This window comes from Equus przewalskii, chromosome 17 (assembly GCF_037783145.1).
Source record: "Equus przewalskii isolate Varuska chromosome 17, EquPr2, whole genome shotgun sequence".
Lineage (NCBI taxonomy): Eukaryota > Metazoa > Chordata > Mammalia > Perissodactyla > Equidae > Equus > Equus przewalskii.
The window spans coordinates 68,286,109-68,311,565 of NC_091847.1; the positions used below are offsets into that span (position 1 = coordinate 68,286,109).

The 25,457-nt window shown below is 34.5% G+C and overlaps 1 long non-coding RNA gene across 2 annotated transcripts in view; it reads right to left on the reverse strand.

Annotated features, from left to right (window-relative positions):
* LOC139076840 (uncharacterized) overlaps window positions 1-25,457 on the reverse strand; it is a 46,081-nt gene extending 20,624 nt beyond the window's left edge. Inside the window, exons 1-2 of one of the 2 annotated variants that reach the window (XR_011528838.1) lie at window positions 25,273-25,457; window positions 24,275-24,339 (exon numbers count right to left, since the gene is read on the reverse strand). This is a non-coding gene — a long non-coding RNA (uncharacterized lncRNA). The remainder of the gene's footprint in view (window positions 1-24,274; window positions 24,340-25,272) is intronic. The other variant, XR_011528837.1, reaches the window with a different exon arrangement.

Below are 25,457 nucleotides of genomic sequence, written 5' to 3' on the forward strand. Positions count from 1 at the left end.
ATAGCTAAGTGAACATCAAAGTGTCATATTCTAAAAGCTACCAAACTCAGAAAACTTAAAATGCCAACAACACAGGCAAGGAAGACTTCCCTCACTCCTATTCATCTCCTCTATTTGAGAGCCCAAGAAGCCTTTGAATATATTTTAAAAGTTACAGCACCTAGACTTTGAAATAAGAAACCATCTCATTAAATACAAACGCTAGCTGTGTTTTAGTCTAGCACAGAAAACAACTGAACAAACCGTTCAAAGAATTGGTGCAACGTCATTTTTTCCCAGAGCCAAAGGGTCCAAACAAGATTTGAACAAATTTTTCTCTGAACTTTCAAGGACCTATTCTGTTAGAATTTTCTGTACTTAGTAAGGCAGAAATAACAGACTGTTTGTGCAACATTTTCAGCATTCCTCAGAAAGGAAAAGAGAAACAAGAAGAAGTAGAGAAATAAGAAAAGATATAAGCAAGATATGCTTTGGAATTGTTTGAAGGACTAGAAAAATCTCAGAATGTATAAAAGAAATGTGTAATACACTGTACATTTCAATTTTATTTTCTTCACGTACAACATTTGAAGAAGGCATAGTTTTGTTGCTTTTTATATCAGTTTTTGAGGGTTTTTTTGATTGTTGTTTGTATTAATGAGTCCTCAGTGGAGAAACACTTTGTATTCATAAATAAATACAATAATAACTAATACTAGCATAAGCTAATTATGAGTCAAGTGTTGGTCTAGTGATTTATATATGTATTAACTTGTTTAATCCACACCATGACCTATGAGTAAGGTATTATTATTAATCTTGATTTATAGAAAGAAAGTTGAGGCCTATGGGCATCAGTTAGTAGACCCTGAAGATGGGATTTGAATCTTGACAATTTAGCTATAGGCCCAGGCTCTTAGCCATTAGATTGTATTACCTCTCCACATGTAATTATTCAAGTATGACAAGTGAGTTGTGCAAGTTTTTTATTTAAAATGATTGTTACTAGAAGCATCTTTATGAATTTATATTTACAAATTATTTAGATTTCTGCTGACCAGTATTATAACCACACACACAAAAGAAATCTTTTCAACTATTTTTACACTGATTACATGTTGAAATGAAACTATTTTAGAAATATTGCATTAATAATATACATTATTAAATGTCACCTATTTCTTTTTACTTATATTAATGTCGTTAAAGTTTTTAAATTATGTTATTTGCATTCAATTTACACTAAACATGGCTATTATAGAAATCTTTACATCACATCATTTCTTCAGCTCTTTTAAACATATGATATTACTTCATATCATTTCTCAAATGAGTAATGCAAACATATGCCATGACTATTCATTTTCAGTGCATTTCATTGCCACTAAGTTGGAGTGTGAATATTAGAACTTAATATGTTGTCGATGAAAGGTAAGGCACCATTTGTTCATTTATTAAAGCAAACAAATTTTACAAGCATTTTAGCCAGATTTCTCTAACAATAATTCTTTTATGAGAACTCTGAGAAAACTAATCAAGTGGCAAAGGGAGAAGAGTCCACTCTACAAAGAAAATATGGGACTCAAAATTAGATGGTACTAAGTTTTATCAGGTATCAAATTTTAATTTGTACTGAAATTCCTATTGAATTATAAGTGTGCCGGTAAACAGAACCTAAATTGTTGAATTCTATTCGGAAAATTTAAAAATAGATAAGAACTGCATTTCCTGAAACATTCTTAGCAGAGCTAAGCGTATGTCTTTTCTTGGGAATTTTGTTCACCAGTGAGACTGGTCTGTAGTTTTCTTATTTTTTAATACGTTTGTCTGATTTTAGTATCAGAGTAATAGTGGCCTCATTAAAATGAATTCAGAAGTATTTCATACCTTTCAGTTTTATGAAATAATTTGTGTAGAATTGATATCATTTCACCCTTAAACATTTGGTGAAATTCACCACTGATTTTTCTTTGTGGAAAGAACTTTTTAATTTAAAAAATTATAAATTCAATTTGAGCTGGTTAGGTAGTCTATTTCTCCTGAGTAAGCTTTGGTAGTTTGTGCTTTTCATTTAAGTTGACAAATCAATTGACAAAAAGGTTTTCATAATAGTCCCTTTTTATCCTTTTAACATCTATGGAAACTGCAGTAGTGTTACATCCCTCATTCTTTTTTTTTTGGTGAGGAAGATTTGCCCTAAGCTAACATCCATTACCAATCTTCCTCTTTTTCTTTTCCTTGGGGAAGATTAGCCTTGAGCTAACATCTGTGCCAATCTTCCCCTATTTTGTATGTGGCATGCCTCCACAGCATGGCTGATGAGTGGAGTAGGTCCATGCCAGGGATCTGAATTCATTAACCCAGGCCACCAGAGTGCAGTGCCCAGAATTTTAATCACTCAGCCATGGGATGGCCCCACATCCCTCATTCTTAATATTGGCAGTCTGTGTCTTTTCTCTTTTTTAAGTGATCAATCTGGCTAGATTTTAGAATAATGCTTTCAGTTTTGATATGTTGTGTTTTCATATTCATTCAGTGAAAAATATTTCTAATTGTCTTTTGATTTCTTCTTGGGCCCAGAGTTATGTAAAAGTATGTTATTCAGTTTGCAAATATTTGGAGATTTTTCTTGATAGCTTTCTATTGTTGATTTTTAATTTAATTCCATTGGGACAGAGAACATAGTTCGTATGACGTGAATTCTTTTAAATATCGTGACACTTGTTTTAAGGCCCAGGATGTGGCAAATGTCCCACATGCATGAGCAGAGAATGTGTTTCTTCTGGTTTTGACTGAGTGTTCTATAAATGTCAATAGGGTTAAGTTAGTTGATAATGGTAGAATTCTTTTAAATCCTAACCGATTTTCTAATCTCCAATTACAAATATGGATTAATCTTTTTCTCCCTAAGTTTTATCAATTTTTGTTTCCAGTATTTTGAAGCTTTCTTATTAGGTACATAAGCATCTAACATTGTTATGTCCTCTTGATGAATAGACATCAATATTATTTTGAAATGACCTTCTTTATCCATGGTAATATTTTTTTCTCTGAAGTCTGCTCTGACTGATATTTGTTCACATACCACTCCAGATTTCTTTTGGTTAATGCTTTCATGGTATATCTTTCTTTCTGTATTTTTAATTTGAGCCTATATATGTGTTTAATTTAACAGTAGAGGGATTAGAGTGAAATGAGACACTCACCTTGAATGCAGAATACAAGGAGGCACCGAAAACACCTCAGTAATCATGACAGATAATATTTTAATGTAATATTTTTTAAATAAAAATTAATTTAAAAATCCATGATTAACAAAATGATCAAATTTTAAATAAACGCAAGATCAGTCCTGCCAATTTTTCTTTTGACTCAGGTTTCAAATATAGTATAGTACTAATATTTATTTATAGTATTTACAGTAAATAAATTTATAGTACTGTAAATATTTACAATAATAATATATCTCAGTACGGTGCTTGTATTTAAAGTCAGCTTCTTGTAGTAAGCATGTAATTAGGTTTTGAATTCTTTTTTCTTTTCTTTTTTTTCTTGTCAGGAAGATTGGCCCTGAGTTAATATCTGTTGCCAATCCTTCTCTTTTTGCTTGAGGAAGACTGTCACTGAGCTAACATCTGTGCCAATCTTCCCCTACTTTATGTGGAATGTCATCACAGCATGGCTTGATGAGCAGTGCTAAGATCCACACCCAGGATCAAAACCTGCAAACCCTGTGCCACTGAAGCAGAGCATTCAAACCTAACCACTACACCACCAGGCTAGCTGCTTGAATTTTTATTCAATCAGAATGTCTCTGCCTTTTAATTGGTGTATTGAGATCATTTACATTTAATATGACTATTGATAAGATTAGATCTAATCTACCATCTTTTCTTTTGTTTTCTATTTACTTCATGTGTTCTTTTTATTCCCCCTTCTTCCTTTTCTGTCTTATTTTTGATTGGGTAATTTTTATTCATATATTTTATGTCCTCTGTTAGCATGTTAGCTATAGTTCTTTACTGTTTTTTCTTTTCTGTCCTTTCTTTTTGTGGTGACCTTAGGGTTCATTTTGTATATATTTCCCCTATTACTATATGCATTCAAACAATATTATACCACTTCATGTATTAAGTTACAACCTGACAAGAATATGCTTCCACTTCCCCCTCCTAGACTTTGTGCAATTGTTTTGATACACATTATTTTTATATGTCATAAAACCCAGCATACATTGCAATTATCTTTGCTTTAAACAATATTCTTTAAGAGATCTAAATACAAATGTTTTTGATATTTGTTTTTATTTTATATTTTGTCCAGAGTTTATAATTTTTGTTTTCAGAAAGATTAGTTCAACACAAGCTTCTTGCTGTTTCTGGATCTGGAATGTATGATAGCTGGGGTTTTTGTTTCTTTCTTTCTTGTTTTTCTCTTTAATCTTAGAATTCAAGAATCTCATGAATATATCTCAACTGTATTTTTTTTGTCCTTGACACTGATTTGTACTCATTAAGGAATTTTAATCTTGTATTCAAGTCATACTTTTATTTTTATTTTGTCTTAGGTCAGTAGTTTAACATGATATATGTTGAATGTAAGTTTCTGCTGACATGGCATATGTGCATGTTGTGTAAAACTACTACATTTTTAGTTTGTATTTACTGCTTTTTATTTATTTATTTTATTTCATCACCTGACATTGTCCTCCACTGATGTAAATATATAAGAAAGAGAGGAAAGGGAAGGAAGAGAGGGAAAAAAGGAGAGAGGAAGAGGGGAAAAAGGGAGAGGGAGAGAGAGAGACAGAAGAAGCAGCAAGAGGAGGAGGAGGAAGATGAAGAGGAAGGAGAAGGAGCAAGAGGAGGGGAAGATAAGACAGGTAAAGAAGAGAGAAGAGATAGGAGGAAAAAAGAGAAGAGAAAAAAGAAAAAAGAATGTAATTAGGTGAGTTACAGCAAAATAGACCTTAGATTGTATTCTTGTATCTCTTTAAAACACTGAAGTCATAATATTTAAGGAATAACTTAAATCTTATATCTTATATATAGATATATAAATCTTATACATAGATATATCTAGTTTTGTTATTGAAGAAAAGAAATGTAAAAATGATCATGAAATTATGAGATTTGATGGAAAATTGATTTACGTGTAAGTTTTCTGTGTCCTATCATGTAACATAGATAGTTTAAAGGCTTTAGCTGAAGGGAAAAGGTATTTAAGCACTAAGATTAAAACCATATCAGAATCTGGAATGTATAAATGAATTCCATGTACTTAGAATATAGCTATATATGATAGTCTCCTTTTTGTTAATTAAGTTCTCAATGTATCACTGTCCACTATTCCAGCTCTTACCAGGAATGTCCAGTAAGTCTACACCGCCCTATTCCATATTACTAATCAGTCATAAAAATATATGTAAAAAGACAATGATTTTGATGTTATATATCTCAAAAGAAATGGAAAAACATTGCAAAGAATGTCATTCGTATGTGTGGAATAGAATAAGGTAGATAATATCTCAATCATTAAAATATTTTACATCTTTGAAACTAACACCAATCTTTCTACCTATTGCATTCACGTGGCCATTTCATGTAAAAAAAAAATTGATTCAGCGTTTTACTTTACCAGGAATATTTATTTCAATTCCTACCATTGCTTCACCTGGTCACTAAAGTTAGGCATCAGAAATCTAATTTTCTTTACACATGTATTAATCTAGAAGCATCTCGTTGCAAGTAGCTGAAATCTGTCCTAAACTTGCTTAGGCAAAATTGAGATTTTAATAAAAGCATGACTACCAACAACTATGGGCTCATATTCTTTGCCAACTCTCCTGCCCCCAATCTATGTTCCAATTTTGAAAAATCAGAGGAGGTTACTATTTGGCCTGGCTTGTCTTATATATGAACCTTCAACCATGATAGAGGCAAGAAAGTGAGGCATAAAGATTGGTGATTTATGGATCACTTGTTTATAGTTTAATCATCATTATAAAAGAATGTGGCTGAGGAAAGGGACCTCTAACTCACACTTTGGATATGATGATGTTACCTGAAATAAGAGAAGTAGCTGAAGAAGAAACAAAATAAAACAAAACGAAAGATCTCTCGGTTTATTTAACGAGAATTCTTCCATTTTGTTCCAGCTCTAGCCAGGTGAGAAAATCATACTTTTATAATCTGTGTAGTATATTTTTCTGTAAAAAATTAAATGCTCCAAATTTTATGATCACAGAAAAAGTAGACTGTGTTGAGTTCCTGCACCCAATTTCAATGTGTGTGAATGGAGGGGGGAGGGGGTCACGGCGCTTCCCACACAAGCAATTCTCAGGAACCAGCAGGGTGTCTGAGAATTAACTCAGTTCCGACACTTTCCACCCAGAGATAACATCAGAGTCCACAAGTTAAGGAATCAGTCCTACAAGACTGCCCCTCCTTCCCCCAACACCTTTCAAATACTAGTCACAAGTCCAATACGTTACCTGTACTTTTGACCAACTATAAATCAGAGGTTCCCACCACCCTCTCTTTCCTTGGGTTCAATTAATTTGCTGGAATGGCTTACAGAACTCCAGAAACATTTTACTTACTAGATCACCAGTTTATTATAAAAGGATATGACTCAAGCCAGATGGAAGAGAAGCATAGGGCAAGACATGGGGAAAGAATGTGGAGCTTCCACGCCCTCTCTAACCACGTCACTCACCCAGTACCTCCACCTGTTCATCAACCTTGGAAGCTCTCGAACCCCAGCCTTTTGGGTTTTTATGGAGGCTTCATTACATAGACATGCTTGATCAAATTATTGGCCATTGGTGACTAAACTCAACCTCTAGCCCTTTTCCCCTCCCTGGAGGTCAGGGTATTGGGACTAGATATTCCAACCCTCTAATTACTCTGTTGGCTGTCCTGGCAACCAGCCCCCAGCCTTAGGTGCTTTCCCCAAATCACCTCATTAACTTAACAAAAGACACCTTTGTGTCTCTCATCACTTAGGAAATTCCAAGAGTTCTAGGAGCTCAGGAAACAGGGTGAAGACCAAATATATATTTCTTCTTGTGAATTATAATATCACATAGACCAATATACAAAAAATATAATATACGGGGCTGGCCCGGTGCCGTATTGGTTGTTTGAGCACTCCATTTCTGCGGCCTAGGGTTTGCAGGTTCAGATCCTGGGAGTGGACCTAGCACCGCTCAGCAAGCCACGCTGCGGCAGCATCCCACAAAAAATAGAGGAAGATTGGCACAGATGTTAACACAGTGACAATCTTCCTTAAGCAAAAAGAGGAAGATTGGCAACAGAGGTTAGCTCAAGGCCAATCTTCCTCACAAATAATAATAATAATAATAATATGTTAAAGGTAACAACATGTGGGGGAAAACCAATGATATGCCAATGTGACACTGACTTTAAAGGAAACTGCCCCCTTAGGGGATCCACTGTGTATGGTTTGTATCTTTCCTTCTAAACTCTGGGCTATCTTTAAACAAGCCTTAAGTTTCTATTGTTCATAGCATCTCCAGCAAGAAAATATAGTTTACTTCTACTTTTTTCTCTTTAAAAGATGTGTTTTCTAGCGAGAAAAGAGATTCTTCTGTTGAATAAGAACATCTATCATGGTTTAAACAGAATTCCAGAAATGACAGGTGCCTTATTTAGATAAGGTGACACATTACGGCTTCCTTTTCCCCTCCTTTTTCTCATACAGTGAGATCTATATAGAGACAAAATTACTCTATCAGACCAACTAAGTATCAAAGTCAGGCCTCATCTTCTGAGTTTTACATTTCGTATCCCTTCAAATTCATCTTCTAGCTATTTGAAGGACATTTGAAGTGGATTTCTGGTTTCTGTTGGTAGCATTGAGTGATAATGCTGCCTGAAATTATTTTTTGGTGAAAGGTTATTGGCAGAAATTGTAGTGCTTCTGAAATGCTGCTACAGGCTGTTAAGAATCTAGATTAAAAAAGAATGAAATAGCTCAGAATGTCAATGTTCACCATTTAAAATACATTTTAAATCTTTCTCAAGTTCTAATTCACAATGAATTTCACATATGGTATGAGGACATCCCATTCCTGGTGTTTTTTTTCCCTGTATAGTGCCTTTCTTTGCTGCAAAAAAACCTCAACATTAAATCAGTTAGTAAAATAGCATGTTAAAGAGGATTTCTCTCCTTGCTCTGAATTCAATTGTTCTAAGTCATGTGTTCATAAGACTTGAAGATAATTGAGTCAAATAAATATTTAAGCATTTTAAGATAGAAAGTAAAAAGAAAACTGATTCCTGGAAAATCATAAAGGGAGCAAGTACATAAATATGCATAAGAGGAGATTGTTTTCCTTCATATTAAAAAACACTGCTGCATACAGCACTTGAGAGATAAAAACTCATCTTTATATTTAGATAGAGTAGTCACCTATGAGGTCTGATTTAAGGGTTATAAAAAGATAATCCAGCTCCTGAAGGACAGCCTCTCTGGACTGCCTCATCGCCACTGAAGGAAGTCGTTTTCAAATTCCTCTTAATATGTATGGATCCTACGTGGAATACCGACAATGGATTTTAATATAAATACCTGAGACTTGCAAAGAGCAGAGTTTTGAAAGAATGGATATCACAATGCTGTTCAGTTTTTCTTTTACAATATTTTATTATTATTATTCATATAGAGACATAAATTCAGGAGAAAAGGAAAGAAGAAAATAATCCATCTCCACTAGATGGACTTAGCCATTATCAATATATTTTTAATATCTTTTGCCTTCAGTCTTTATTTTCTTTAAAACAAGTCCTCTTTGCTTTTTTATAAATTCATACATTCAAATAATGTTGTTTTCAAACAAGTCAGAAAAGGATATTAAAAAAAAATACAAATCCTGCCATAACATCCCGAGCATCATTAATGTTGGGTAAGCATGTTTGCAGGAATCTTTACTTGTGTATATAAGATGCATCCAATGTAGAATGCATGGACAGAGAAAAAGATGAAAATATGACTTGAAAGCATATAGATAATATTGAAATAGAGAAATTATTTCGAGGGAGAATCAAATAAGTATCTGCTATGAAATCTGAGGGCTTTAAAGCCATCTGCTTTTCTCCTATAAACTTATCCTCAATTCTTTCTTGTTTTTCAGTTAGATTATTATTTATATACTGTCTAGGTTTTTTAGTATTTGCATTGTTTTCTATAATTCTTATAGGAGTTTAGCATTCATATTATATTCTAAATGAATTAGTAGTCACCATTGCTCTATTACCTGCTTTTCCATTCCTCATTTCTTTATTTTTGTTCACTAGAAATACATAGATTTTGAAATATGTATTTAAAAATATCGCATCATGGGGCCAGTCCCATGACTGAGTGGTTAAAGTCCATGAGCTCTGCTTTGCCAGCCTTGGCTCATGGGTTCAGATCCCGGGTGCAGACATACTCCACTCATTGGCTGCTATGCTGTGGAGGCATCCCACGTATAAAATAGAGGAAGATTGACACAGATGCTAGTTCAGGGTGAACCTTCCTCACCCACCCCCCAGCCCACCCAAAAATCCCATCATGTCAAAGATTTTTATTATACTAATTATTTTGTGTTTGGGAATGTCTGTCTGTTGCCTTTATATTTGCCAACAGTCGTGGCTTCTGGTAATGCATGTGGGTCAGAATTTTCCTGTGGACTTTGTAGATTGCTCCACTGACTTCTGGAATTAATAATGTTTTAGATAATTTTGAGGTCACACTTATTTTTTCCCTATTACATCACTGACTTTTTCTGTCATGATGATTGAAGAATTATTTCTTTAAGGTTCAATAGATTAACGAAGTTACATAACTCTTTTGAGAATTTTTCAAATCAAAATTTTCTGAAATATCTTTTTTTTTTCCAGCTAGAGAAATCTTCTGGAATTACAACAATGAGTGTATATATTTTCAATTTTATGGGTTCTATTACTTTTTATTATTCTCAAATTTAGAGGCATCAAATATTCATATGCTACGTGGCTTTCTATTTCACATCTTTTAGTACCTTTCTAATTGCTTTAACCTCTGTCTTTATCCGACCTATTCATTATGATTGCCTAAGTAATTTTTTTTTGAAAAACCTGATTTTTAGTGGTGCCTATTCTGTTCATTCCTGATTTTAATGTACTTATTAATTTGTTAATGATATAGTTTAGTCTATTTAATTTGGTCTTTAATTTCTCTTTTAGTTTTCTATACCTCTTGTTACACTGAATTTACTATTTTTTAATTTATTCTATATCAATAAGTTATGACGTTTCCTATTATTCCATGAGATATATTTATTCTAGATTTTGAGCTTTACCTTTTGCACACTGATTGTGAATATGTGTTTAATCTAGTATGTGTTCATAGTTACATTACCAGTTCTTTTAATTTTGTTCATGTTTCAAGGCTTTCTATTGACATTACGTTTACTCTGATATAATGTGCAGGATTTGATTTTATTTTCACTGAACATGAAGTCAGTTTTTCTCTTCCCTTCAACCTTGAGATGAGGGCTGGAAAATATGCATTCTCTCCGCTTTTTCATATTCTGATCTAATAGTGGATATGGAAATGAAGGAAAGACTTGGGAAGTGGAAGGGGCAGAATTTAGTCACAAATGTATGTAATCTTTGTTACAAAACTTGATTTTTATGTTCTCTTATGAGATGTTATCCCTCTATATATATCATCCTTGGGTTTAGTTCATCTATACTAAAGTTTGTGTATGAATCCATTCCCGCAACAGGATGCCCTTGGGTTTTGAAATATCTTTATAATTTAATGTGCAGAAACAGAGCTTTCATTCCTTTTTTCTTCTTTCTTACCAGAGTGAAAGTACATAAGTCATGCAGAAAAGATGAATTAATGTAATAAAAGATGAAATTTTTAGTAGAATTCAGAAGATGTTCATGAGTTAAAATTCTAATAAAAGACAATTCAATACTAGAAAAAATAGGAATAACTGTATTTAGAAGATGTGTTGGAGCTCCAAATAAGGGAATCTCGAAAGATTGTTGTAGAACTAACATACTCCTTATATGTCCAATCTTTTTGCTTAGGCAGACTGTTCTTAAATGTCCAGTGTTTCACTGTGCTCCTTGCCTGACTTTTAAAAAGTTACCAGAACAAAAGATCAGCAGAAAAATAACTAGTTGTCAATAAAAAAGATGAAGTAAACAAAAAAGTAATATAAAGAATAATTAAAACAAATTACAAAAATTCTAACAGAAATGTGATATTTTTAAATGAATGGTGAGAAAAGCAAAGTAAAAAAAACTAAAAGAAAGTAACATAAAAAAAGAAATAAAGTAAAACAAGGTAAGAACAATTCAGATACAACATACAGTTAGAACCAATGGCTTAGAGCATACAAATAACATGTGAAAATATTACCCAAATGAAATCAAATATGAATTCTGATAGCAGCTTCCTGGATGACTTCCGATGATCTCTGCCTCCTGGGATTCATGCCCTTGTACAATTTCTTCCTGTGGAGTGTGGGCTAGAGCTAGTGACTTGCTTCTAATTAAAAATAAACAATTATGGCAAAAGTGATGAGCCGTCACTTTCTAATGTAGGTTATGAAAGACTGTGACATCTTTCTCTATCTCTGTCTCTTCTCGCTTCCTAGCACTGATGAAATAAGCTGCCACGTTGTGAGCTGCCCTGTGGAGATACCTATGTGACAAGGAACTGAAGGTAGCCTCCAGCCCAAAGCTATTAGGAAACTGAGACCCTCAATCCAAAGGCTTGAAGGAACTGAATCCTGCCTATAAAATATAGCCACATGAGGGAACTGGGAAGGGGAGCCCCATTCTAGTGAGCCTTGAGATGACTTCCGCCCAGGTTTATACCTTGTGAGGGATCCTGAACCATAAGCCTTGACTAAACCACAACCACGTTCCTGATCTACAGAAACTGAGATAATAAAGATTATCTTTTTAAACCAGTAAGCTTTGAGGTAATTTGTTATTCTGCAATAATCACTAATATACAAATAGGAGGGAAAACACGAATAAGTCATTTTGTTTTTAGATAAAGTAAGACATTTTTCCAAACTCAGTAGCTTAACACCACCATACAATTGCAGTCTGGCCTTTTAAAACTAAGGTATCTACAATGACTTTCTAAAACCCCAAGCTTCACAGATCCATGTTCTAAAGTCTGTGATTTTCTGTGGACTTTATCAAGGAGTACATTCTCATGATGAATTATCTGAACACATATGATCTTTGGACTTTTACCCCTGAGCTCATACCTGTGAGGTGACATTCTTCCTTTTGTAGAAGGCAAGGGGAGTCTATATTCCCTTTCCTTGACTCTGGTTGCCCTTGTGAGCATTTCAACTAATAGAGCATGGTGGAGGTAAGGCTTTGTGACTTCCAAGGACATTAAAAGGGCATGTAGTTTCTCTGTGATTCTCTTGTGATGTTCTCTCTAGGAAAATGCATTAACCATGTAAGAATGATGATTACTAGGAGATTACCATGCTGGAGAGGCCATGTGTAAAGTTCTCACTGTCACAGCCTCAACTGCCAGCCACTTGAGTAAACCATCTTGGAGCCCAAACCACTTGAGCTTGCAGATGTCTGCAGCCCCATCCAACATCTGATAAGTGGAAGTCCAGGCAATAACTACTCACTAAACCATTCCAGGGCTTCTCACTCACAAAATAATGACCAAGATGACATGTTGCTTTTAGCTGCTAAGTTTTGAAGTAATTTGTTTTGCTGCAATAGTAATCAAACAAGTGGCCCATTCTAGCAGCTTTATCTGTCTGTGGATACAATTTGTCTTTAACTCAAGCTGTTCCAGTTACTTTTTATCCATCTGATCTGTACTCTATATGATGGTGCACACACAGTCAATAGAAAACCCCAATAGGTAAGAAAATTGAAAGATGCAGTGGTTGTTTAAATTAATAAAAAAGTTAACGATATTCTGTTTCCAAAATTGACTGAGTCCACTTTTGATGAAAACTCTAAACCGTCATCATATGGAATGAATAGTTAGATTAGTTGAATTGAAGAAATTTCTTTTCTTTTTAGGTAGCGTCACTTACTGACTTCAGAGGTGTGCTTCATCTAATGAAAATTTTTCCTTTATTGTCTGCACATAGCTCTTCTACAGTGAATTGTATTTTTTCTCTGATTTATTATTATTTTGCCATTTCCTGCTACACCAAGTCATAATACTTCTTTCATATTATAAAATACTCTCACTTTCTAAACTGACAGAGACTCCAACATGTTGTCCCTATATGGATGTTCAATACATTATATTGTACTATTCTAAATTTTCTTTTGAAAATACAATAATAGGTGAGGTTGACTGGAAAGGAACACAAGAGAACTTTTTAGTGTGATATAAAAGTTATATATTTTGATTGGATTGGTGGTTAGAGTTGTATATAATTTCAAAAGCCTTCTAACTATACACTTAAAGTTTGTGCATTTTATCACATGTAACGTGTACCTCAATGAAAGAAATATAAGCTCCAGAACAAATTTCAATAATTTTGAATACAAATAATAATATATTCTTACTTTGATTTTTTCTCAAATTGATTTCTATTGAAGTTTCTTTGTGTACTGCTTGAAGTCTGCAGTAAACAGATGGTACTTTGAAAAAGGATGATTAAAAAGAATATAAAAAATGAGTTATTTACAAACGTGTGGGATGGGTGCAGGGAAAGCAACAAAATATTGATTCCCCTAACTCAGCCCCAAATCCTGTGGTTTAGCAATAGTTGAAATCTTTTAGTAGTACTTAAGACTGAAGGGTCAAGAATAGGGAGACATTAAAAGAACCCAGAAGACTTATAGCTGATGTGGAAGAGGTATCTAACAGAGATGACATCTATTGGTAAAAGAAGGCAGAAGAAGAAAGGTACTGGCAACTCATGATCAAACAGGAATGAACAGGTGAATAAATACTAGAACTTACTCTCCTCTCTCCTCTTGTCCTTAATCTCAAATTCCCATTGACTACAGTCAACCAGAAGTTACAGGATGTGATAACCTGTCTTCAAGATGCATGTCATCAATATGTTTGTCCTTTTACTTTCAATTTCCCCATCAAGAGATGGAGTCTATTCCTACAATCCTTTCGAATCTGCACTGGTGTTAGTGATTAGCTTCATCAGTAGAATACTCCAGAAATAAATTCATACTTTTAAGCCTAGGTCATAAGGAGCCTTGAAGCCTCCCCCAGTGGTATTTTTCTTTTTTTAGACAAAAAGAGAAATTATTTCCTATTATCTCCAAAAGGGACATAAAATTATATATTTTTTAAACATCCCTGAATATACAGCCTCTGGAGTCTGAAAGAGGTGAATTAAAATCTTAGTTCTTGAATTAATAGTTGTGTGGTTAATAGGAAATTTATTTAAAATTTTGGATTCTCATATTTCTTGTGGATGAAATTAAGGCGATAATAATTACATTACAGGGTTGTTCTGAAGGCAAAATTAATTCCTTTTGTCAATCTTAACCAAGAACTCAATAATTTTTCACCTTCCCTCTAAACAAAATCCATGTCACCCATAAGCAGTGCTCCACATTGCACATTTTACTATATAAAATGTGTCTTTTTCTTGAAGGATGGGGCTAGAAACAAATAATATTTTCTTTTTTTTTTCTCTTCATCTTGTTTCACTGGTAGAATACTTGACATTTGGGTGAATAAAAATGTTAATTCAATTTTCCTTATATGTACAAATTATGTATAAGACAACCACATAGTTACAAATCTTTAAGGAAATATTGTAAACCTTAAGCCATATTATAATTTTGCTTTTGTTTTATTATAAATATATTCATAACTTTTTATTTCATTAGTCTCTGTTACAAAGACATTTCATATTGATGTGACTAAACAAAAAACACAAATATATACAAAATAATTCTACAGGAAAATGATTGAATAAAATAGGTTACATAGATTGTGGAATACTATGCAGCTATTAAAAATGTGATACATTCATGATTGGTATTCAGTTATACTCACTGGTAAGCCACGTCAGTTCCTTAGTGCTAGGATCTGTTCTAACTGGGTTCTGCCTTACCACACTAATTATTAATTACGTTAGATGTAAGCCTGGGTCACTACATCTATATGAACATAACTGGCAGTTCATCCATTTTAGATATACAAATAAAACAAGTTATTACAAATATTTTTTTTTAAACACAGAAAAGCAATTCCTGTATACTATATATTATAAATTTTCATATGATTAAATGTACCTATGTAAAATTGTTGTAAGATACACATTGGTGAATATTGATTAGATTGAACCAATTTTCAATATTTTTCTTAATTAAATGATGGAAATTATATATTAAAATTCTGAAGATTCTTGATAATATTACTTTCTTCCAGAAGGATTTAATTTTCTTACTGCAGTCAAACAGTTTATTCACTCATAATTCTGATCTAGTAGAGGCTGTTCTAATTTCTGGTTTGCTCTTACTTCTAGGGGGTAACTTTTCTGATGCCTTCCTTGGCTTGTTCCAAGGCTCACCACTTTGCAGAAAATCCAAGTTTTTTTTACAACAATACCCTGAGAGTATCGCATTCTCTGTTTATATCTTTATGTTAGTTTTCTATGGTTGCATAAAGTTTAACACAAAATTGGCAGCTTAAATAATACATTTCTATTCAACAATAGGAAACCAAATGATTATCGGCAAAAGATCTAAAGAGCCAACACACCAAATAAGATATATCAATAGCAAGTAAGTCTATAAAAAGATGCTTGATGTCATATGTCACTAGAGAATTATAAAATAAAACAATTGTGAGATACCTCTACACACTTATTAGAAAGGCAAAATTCGGGGGCTAGTGGTTAAGTTCAGTGTGCTCCACTTTGGCAGCCCAGGTTCAGTTCCTGGGCACAGTCCTACACCACTCATCAGTGGCCGTATTGTGGCAGTGACCCACATACAAAATAGAGGAAGATTGGTGATAGATGTTAGCTCAGGGTGAATCTTCCTTTGCAGGAAAAGAAAGAAAGAAAGACAAAAATCCAAAACACTGCCAACAAACGTTGGTAAGGATATGGAGCTACCAGAATTCTCATATATTGCTGGTAGGAATAAAAAATTGTACAGCCACTTTGGTAGATAGTTTGGCAGTCTCTTACAAAACTAAACATACCTTTACTATATGAGCCAGCAATCGTGTTTCTTGGTATTTAATCAACTGATTGAAAACTTTACATTCACATGAAAACCTGCGTATGAATGTTTACAACAACTTTAGTTATAATTGTCAAAACCAAAACGTCCTTTAATAGATCAACTAATAAACTGTGGTACATGCATGCTGAATAATATTATTCAGCAATAAAAAGAAATGAGCTATCAAGCCACAAAAAGACATGGAGGAAACTTAAATGAATATTGCTAGATGAAACAAGACAATCTGAAAAGATTACATACTATACGATTCAAACTATATGATATTCTGGAAAAGGCAAAACTATGGAGAAAGTAAAATGATGAGTGATTTCCAGGGTTTGGGGGAGGGAGGGACGAACAGATGAAGCACAGCGGAATTTTAGAGCAGTGAAATTATTCAGTCTGTTACTGTAATGGTGGATACATGTTATTATACATTTGTCAAAACCCACAGAATTTATTACACAAAGAGTGAACCCTAATGTAAACTACGTAGTTAATGATAATGCATCAATACTGGGTCACCAATTGTAGCAAATGCATATACTAATGCAGGAAGTTAATAATAGGGGAAAATGGGGGAGGGGCTGTGAGAGTGTGTATGGGAATTCTCTGTCCTTTCTGCTAAATTTTTCTGTACACCTAAAACTGCTCAAAAAAAAACACAGCACATTTATCATTTCTCAGTTTCTGTGGGTTGGGAGTCTGAGCACAACTTTGCGACCTGTTTCAGGTCTCACAAGGCTGCATTCGAGGTGTCAGCAGACTATTCTTATTTGAAAGCTTGACTGAGGAGCGTCCTCTTCCATTTTTATTCAGATTGCTAACAGAATTCACTTCCACGTGGCAGTATGTATGACTAAGAGCTCAGCTGCTTGAGGACTGTTGGCTGTTGGACTCTCTCAGCTTCCAGAGTCTGCCGGCAGTTCCCAGAAGTCATCTACAGGGCCTTATCACGTTGAAATTTCCAACATGACCACTTACATTATTAAGCCAACAAGGGAGTCTCCAGAGCAGGTCTGCTAATCAGACTAAGTCTTTCATAATGTAGAGTGATTATAACAATGGCATCCTGTCACCTTTGCCTTATTTCATTGTGTAGGAAATCATGTCTCACTTGTATTCAAGGAAGGGGATTTTGCAAGATCATGAACCCCAAAGCTGGGATCATGGAGTGGGAGGGTTAACCTCAGGGTTTGTCTATAAGAGTTTTTAACCTTTTGTCCCTTTCTTTCTACTTGTTTTCTCTCTAATTAACTGGTTCCTAATTTTACACAAACACAAATTAAGGATCATTTTATGTCTTGAGGGAAAATTGTGTGTAGAATATTGAGCTGGTTTCTCTGCAGTCTCCTTTCTCTATGATCTCGGGCCCTCAATTCTTGCATTTCTTGGTGGTCCAGAAACCTGGTTTGTCTCTCCAGCCAAAGATGGTGCTGGAGTTGTAGGTTGCCTCGTTCTGTTTATCCTCTATGCAGCTGACTGTGACTCTTTAGACTCTGACTGTGTCTTAGGCTGCATAATCCCAAATTCCAAGAGAGGGAAAAGCAGTGGGGCTGCAGCCTCATCTTGATGCCATTTTCCTTCCATTCTGTGGTAAGCTCGCCAATGATGTTCATTTCCTAATTCCTGAAATTTCTGACTGTTTCCTTCTAGGACAACAGGGACTTGCATATGTGAATAAATTAAGGATCTTGGGATGGGGAGATTATCTCAGACTGTCCGGGTGGGCTCAATGTAATCACAAGGGTCCTTATAAGAGAGAGGCAGGGGTATCAGAGTCAGAGATGTGAAGGACAGAATCAGGAGTCGGAGTGATGTGATTGCTGAAAGGGGATCACTACCTGTGGAAGGCAGGCAGCCTCTAGAAGCTGGAAAAGTCAAGGAAACATACTCTCCGCTATAGCTGTCAGAATGAAGGCAACTCTGCCAACACCTTGATTTTAACCCCATGAGACTCATTTTAGACTTCTTATCTTCAGAACTGTGACATGGTAAATTTGGGATGTTGTAAGCTACTGCATGTGTGGTAATTTGTTACAGCAGCAATAGGAAATGTATCCATACTCTCTCCTGGATCTTGGCTCCTCAAGTCCTGCTCATCTCTCTCTGTCCTCTCTCTCTCTCTCTCTCTCTCTCTCTCTACTGTATCCAACCTTTTAGTTGTTCTCAGCAGAAGGTTATCCAAATACCATCTACTCCTTCACACTGGAAGTCTCAAATAGAGTCAATATTCACAAATGATTCATCCCCTAATCTTTGCAATGTAAGTTTCCCCACTTTATTCAGATGCAAAATGAGGATAATACTAGATACCTCATTAGATGACACTGTGGATTACATGGATTTGAGTATTGAACTATAACAACGATGCAGCACAGAGGTATAAATGCTGAGAAGTTAGTTTTGTAGTAAGGCTTGTCAGTGAAGTGACATACCTATTTTAAAGTTTAGAAAATTAAAACGTGCCTCAGTAAAATGAAAACTTTCTGCCTACTTATTGTCCTCCAAAGACGTTTGTGAATAGATGGAAACAAAACTGAGAAACTACAGAACACGAGGAATACTATAAAATATTATGGAGCCTTCAGGACATCGGAGAAAGATAATATGATCTGATTCCACAATAATGTAAAGGATGTCATTGGGATAAATCTCTTTGGAGAATGGATCTGTGTCTACACTGAGCATGTATACCTTTTGTATTTGCAATTTTACTTTACTTTGAATTTTACTATGTAAAACCAATACACTATAGCTTCCTGAGGAAAAAGTAACTTTAAACACACTAAATTATTGCCAATGCATACTATAAGCTTTGAATAAATGATGATTAAATTAAGAAAAACTGTAAAACTCTATACATATAAAAAGCAGTAATTTTACTTAGCATAATTTTAATGCTAGGTAATTTTTATAGTATTGTGCTTTGAAAACTAGTAATCCGTGTACGATGTATACTAGAACAAGTAAGTTAGAATAACGAGAACATAACAGTTCCCTGCCAAGCTAAATAACAGAGACCTGATTGTAATTGAGAGGAATAAGTTTATGAGCGGTTGTGGGATGAAGATAGTTGCATTCAAAATTATGTGCATATGAAAAGATGAAAGGCAGGATATGAACAAACCTGCATCTAAATAATAAAATATGTGTAAAGTGCTTACACATATCAGGAATTTTAAAAGTTATAAATGCACGGTAGTCATGGTAAATATTTAAAAAACAATTTTCTCTACTTGGAATCTTACTCAATACATTATATTTGCGTTTTCCTGACACACACTCAAGAACATCCCTATTTTCTCCTCTCAGCTGATCTATTTCCTTTTGTAGTTCTGTATCTAACAAGGACATGTAACATTTTCTTATAACTAGAAATATGTAAAATAAACAAACTATTCAAAGTTTTCCTTTGAACAAATTTTCATGCAAACAGAACACACACATACACAGAGAGAGAGAATAGGAAAGATTTATATTTTTAATTATTGCTAGAGATCATTTTAATACTGAGGAAGATTCACCCTCAGCTAATACCCATGCCAATCTTCCTCTATTTTTTAAGCGTGTGAGCCACTAGCACAGCATGGCCACTGACGAATGGTGTAGGTCCCCACCTGGGAACTGAACCTGGGTCACCAAAGCGGAGAGCACTGAACTTAACCACTAGGCCATTGGGGCTGGCCCTAGAGATCATTTTAAAAAATGATTATTCTATTATGTGATATTTTGAAAAATATCCACCATAACATATCAGTTATGTATTCACAGCTACCACTGCCCAATATATGGAGAACTAATACATCCATTTTTCTATATTTTGCATTGTATTTCATTTCCAAGTACTCCAACATTCACGTGACTGCACTCTTCTTAAATGCAAAATTCTATCAGACCATACATCCTTTAGCATCAACTACTATTAAATTGTGACTATAAGTCTGATAATTCTTCACAAAGGCCACTATATCAATTTGTCTCCTATCAATTTCCTATTCGTATAATGTATGTATTTATATAATTTGAAAGATTCTTCTTGAAATCTCTTATTTTGTCCCTTGATAGACAGTGTGCATATAACTAATATGTTGGCTCTCATTCTGATTGCAGATCTCTCTACTAAGTTCACAATCATATTTTTTTAATAAAAATCCATGCATTGATTCTTTCCTTTGAGAGTATGACTAAAGTTATTTTGCTGGCAATTCCACCTGTACAGGTGGTAACAATCTTGAGTCTCATTGTATTACCAATGAGGTTGAGTTTATGAACAAGAAATCTCTTGATATGAGCTATTGTTGCCTGGCAACATCTGGAGAAAGCTATCTGTGAAGCTAGTGAAAACACCAAGTGCGGCATTGTCTGCTAAGGCCCATTATATTCTACAGTTTCTGATTCAGTTTGCAATACAGATGGCTTTCATAGCATAATTTCAAAATCTGTGCAATAAGATTTTGATTATTAAATTGCAGTAGAATTTAGTTCTCCATAATAAGACAAAGGCACAGCATGCTCTTCAATTTTATTTAGCTCCCTTTAATTCAGCAAAATAATCTGAACATTGGTTAAAACATCTACTCTATGGAAATGTCACTTGTGTTGACATTTGGAATGCTTAAAAACCTGATACAAGTTGTGTAAATTGCCACAATAGAAAATAAAATGACACTTGGAAATACCTTTTCAAAAGCATTTAAATCATGAGAATTAGAAGGTCATAAGGGACCTTAGGAGATTAATTAACTCATCCTTTCACCATCTGGTGTGAATACATATTCTGTTCTATACAGATTCCATAAAGAGAATGCATGATCTTATTTTACAATCTACTTTAATAGCAATTTTAGCACGAAATTTTCACCAGTAACATCTTGTAATAAGTAACTTCAAATTTAGAAGTGTAAATTTGTTGCTGTGCTCCCATCTTTGTATTATGTACCATACATGATATCTGCCTGGGAGGTATAGGAAGAGCTTCATAGAAGAGAAACTATTTGAAATGTGCCCAGAATGTAGTGTGGCAGAGAGTATAGATCAAGACCTATTTATTCGTCCTTGGCACAGAGCCAGGTTACAGTGCTAGATTCCAGTGAAGTCAAGTGTAACCATGTGACTGAGTTGTTTACAATGGAATGAGAACAAAAATGACATGTGCAACCCCAGATCTGGCCCATAAAATCTTCCACATTCTTTTTCTCTCCCCTGACTGGACGCAGATGGGCATGGTAAGCATGGAAGTTAGGAACTGGGAGAGGAGTCAAGACAAAGATGGGGTCAGCACAGCATGAGAATGGGTCAGATGTAAGAAAGCACAAGACTCATCAGAAAGTCTCAGGTAGTCTGACTGCACTATCCGATAGTTGTAGGGACTAATGGAAGATAGTAATAGGATAAGGTATATTGGGGCCATATTTTGGAAGGCTTCAAGTGCCAAGCTGAAGCCCTTGACATGATTTTGGAGGTAATGGGGAAATAACAAAGGCTTATCAGCAAAGGAAAACACAGAATTTGAATTGTAGTACATGCCTAATAATCTAGCAACTATAAATAACATGGTTTGGCAGCAGGGAGTAATGAAAAACTCTTTGCAATAATACTCACAGAGTCAAACCATATAATGTGAATAGATCAAGAGAAGGAATAATGGTATTGCAGAGGTAGGAGCCATAAACATGGCAACTGATTTTCCATGGGACAAATAGTGACAATATTAATAATTGTATAAGCTGATGCTTATATTCTTACTATAATTAACCATTTTATATGAGTCTTCTCTCTTAATCTTCACAATAACCCTATAAAATAAACACTAATTTTGCCCCTATTTTACAGGAAGGATACAATTTAGAGATGTTAAACAGATAAACAAATGTCATAATAGTTGTAAGTGGAACAACTAGGATTTGAAACAAATAACCTAATGTTAGAGCCTTGACTCTTAACAAGTATAATCTCGAATCCAGATTATGAGAAATATGGAAAATCACTTACAGATGTGTGAGAAAAGGGAGTACAGATTCAATTGATACTTGTTTGTTTTGGTAAATTTTTATGTTTCAAGAATAGCACAGCGAACTTCAATATACCCTTCACTCAAATTCACCAGCTATGTATACTACACACACACAGAAACACCATGCACAGAATGACTTTTGTCTTTTTTTGTTTGTTTAATTTGTTACCAGCGAAACGACTCTAGCATATTTGCATATTGACACCAGAAGCCAATCAGAATTTGCAATTTGTGACTGATCTTTCAGAAAAAGTTCAGGTCTAGAGATAATGCTATGGAATAAATTAGAATAGACAGACATTGGTAAAATTGGTAAAATCAATCAGATTCCTGAGTGAGAGGATAGAGAAAGAAAAGGACAGTTCACTAAAAGTAGGATAATCCTGTGCAACAAATGTCCAGAGAAGAAAAATTACAGAGGTATAGTCATAAGGTTAAAAGTTTCAGGAAGATCAAGAGATCTCAAGAAAGGTCAGATTTAGTCTTCAGAAGATCTTCAGTGACCTTCAATACAGTGATTTGGGAAGCATACTGAAAAAGAAAACTAAATTACAAAGGTTAAGGAGAATAATCAGTGAAGAAAATGAAAATAAATGTAAGAAAAATGTTGCTCATGTGTTAATAATTAACAGTTTCTCTTCTGTGATTTTCTATTCCTATTCTTTTCTTTCACCTAGTAGGCTTCTGGATCAAAATTTTTGGAGAACACTTTGGAGGGGCCAGGCAGGGAGCTTGCGGTGGTGTCGTACACAGTGGTGGCCTTCCCAGTGATCATTCCTCCAATCTCAGGGGGCTGGGTGGACACCAAGGGAGGATTCGTCTTTCGGAGAGCACACAGAAATCTCTGGATGCCCCATAAACCCTGGTGAGGAAGCTGCTGAGGCTAGAGTTGGGCAATTTTTACCAGGAGCATATTCATTCCTGCCTAATTGAGCAAAATGAGATTTGGAACAGGTATATTACTACTTAGAAACTAAAATAAAAAGTGGCACTTTGAATGTGAGATGTGTTGGGCATATTTGGAACATATATGTAAACAAATGTGTCAATATATTTCACAAATATATTTATGCAAAAATGGCTAGGTATATATACTTTACTTTGTATTGTGGCTCTGGTTTGGAGAAAACTTTTCTTCTTTACATCTCAACTCAAGTCAGTGAATTTGTTTTGTGACTTAGGTGAATAAATTTAATTTCATTTAAAAATTATTTTGTAATTTCAGTAGACAAGTTCAATTTCGCTCATAGATACATTTTGCCTGCACTGTATTTATCACAAGGGTGGGTTATAAAAGAAGAACTTTGTCAGACAAGAGCTGAATAATCTGCAGGGCCTCTTGCTCCTTCTCATTAAAAAAAAATCAGAGCAAGGGGACCCACTGGTGGTATAGTGGTTAAGTTTGTGCACTTTGCTTAGCTGGGTTTTGTGGGTTCAGATCCTGGGTGTGGACCTACACATCACTCATCAAGCCATGCTGTGGTGGCATCCCACATACAAAATAGAGGAAGATTGGCACAGAAGTTAGCTCAGTGACAATCTTCCTCAAGCAAAAAGAGGAAGATTGTCAACAGATATTAGCTCAGGGCCAATCTTCCTCACCAAAACAAAAAGAGAGCAAGAATCTTTAAGCCGTAATAATAATAATAATAATAATGATAATAATATGCAATTAAACTTCAGATCTTTTTCTTCATCTGATTGTGTTTTCAAAAGAATTCTTTATTCCTTGTGCCCCATAATCATTAGAAAAAAATACCCTCTAAAAATTTTCTGCTTCAGTTTCCTTATTTATTAAGTGGAAACAATATTTGTAGCTAATTCCTAGAATTGTTGTAAGGTTAAACAACATCACATTTTGGAAGAGTGTATTGTATCATCCCCAACTCACGATAATCTCTTCCTTCCTAAAGTACCTAATTCAAAAGATATTAGTAGCAAAAGTTCAAGAATGAACTTTTTGATACTACTCACATTTGTAATACCAGTGATGACTGTCTTATGATCATGTCTTATGGAGGCTAATCCACTTTGCAAAGAGCATCCAGTTAAAACTTTTACTTACATTTATTTGAATTGTCACATACGTCATTGTTACACATCCACTGTGTATGTTAATCTCTCCCACTCCTGATAATATGGAAACCACACGTTATAAAAATTATTTCTTTTTGTTATTTTATAATTTTAGATGAGTTATAATAGTGATATTGAAGGGATCTCAAGACATCGTTTGAATTACTACCATGGGTCTGGCTGAGACTATATCTATAATGCAGGAGGAGGTGCCATACTCATGCTCAGTAGCCAATTCTCCTCCATGACAACTCAAATCAGGAGCTTTCCTCTTAAGAAAGAAAGAACAGTAACATCAAGCACAGTGTCTTGAACACAGCAGGTCATCATTAGTTTTAAGAGATCAGTGTTTGTAACTGAGTCTGTTTCTTTCTTTAAAACTGCAGTCAGGGAAAGGCAAGGCACTCTAAGTAGCTGACCAGGTTTTCTCTCCGTTTGTCTACCTTCTCTCCTTTCCCCATTTTCTCTCTCACCCTCTTCCTTCCTCCTTATTTGTCTCTACTTCTTTCTCTCCCCCTTTTGTGTGAAAGAGGAACCTAATTTAAAGACTGAAGCACTGAGCCTAAGCCACCTCCATCCTATCCACTGAGATGGACAGAATTTCAGTCTTTCTTGTTGATTCTGACTCTGGGCCTAAAAGTATGGGCATGACTGTTAAACACGGAAGCCCTAAGAGATGAACTTTCATTGGAAAAAAGTCTCTACATCGTTCCCTATATTTAAAACGTGTTTAACAAATATCAAAACTAATTGTACACACTTGACAAACATACAGAAAACTTGACTGTAAAATTAGTAGAACTTTTAATTTCAAATACATTTTAAACCACATTCATTGGCAAATAATTTTTGTTATTTGATACAACTTGCGAATAAAAAGAGTACTGGTAAATTAAAATATTTTATCATAAAATTTTTATAATATAATAATAATATATAATATTATATCTGAATATGATTTACAAAAATATGTTAGGTGTTATTCACCTCTTAATGCATAATGGTTGGTCTCAGATCATCAAACTATAGTTTGTTGACTTCTTTCCTATAGGTTTAAACTCCCAAAGGTCAGAAAATGTATAGCATTTTTACTCAAAGTGGCAAATTATCCTCATAATACCATGTTAAAATTCTGCTAACATTCCTTTCACGCAGAGACTCTCATTGGGATT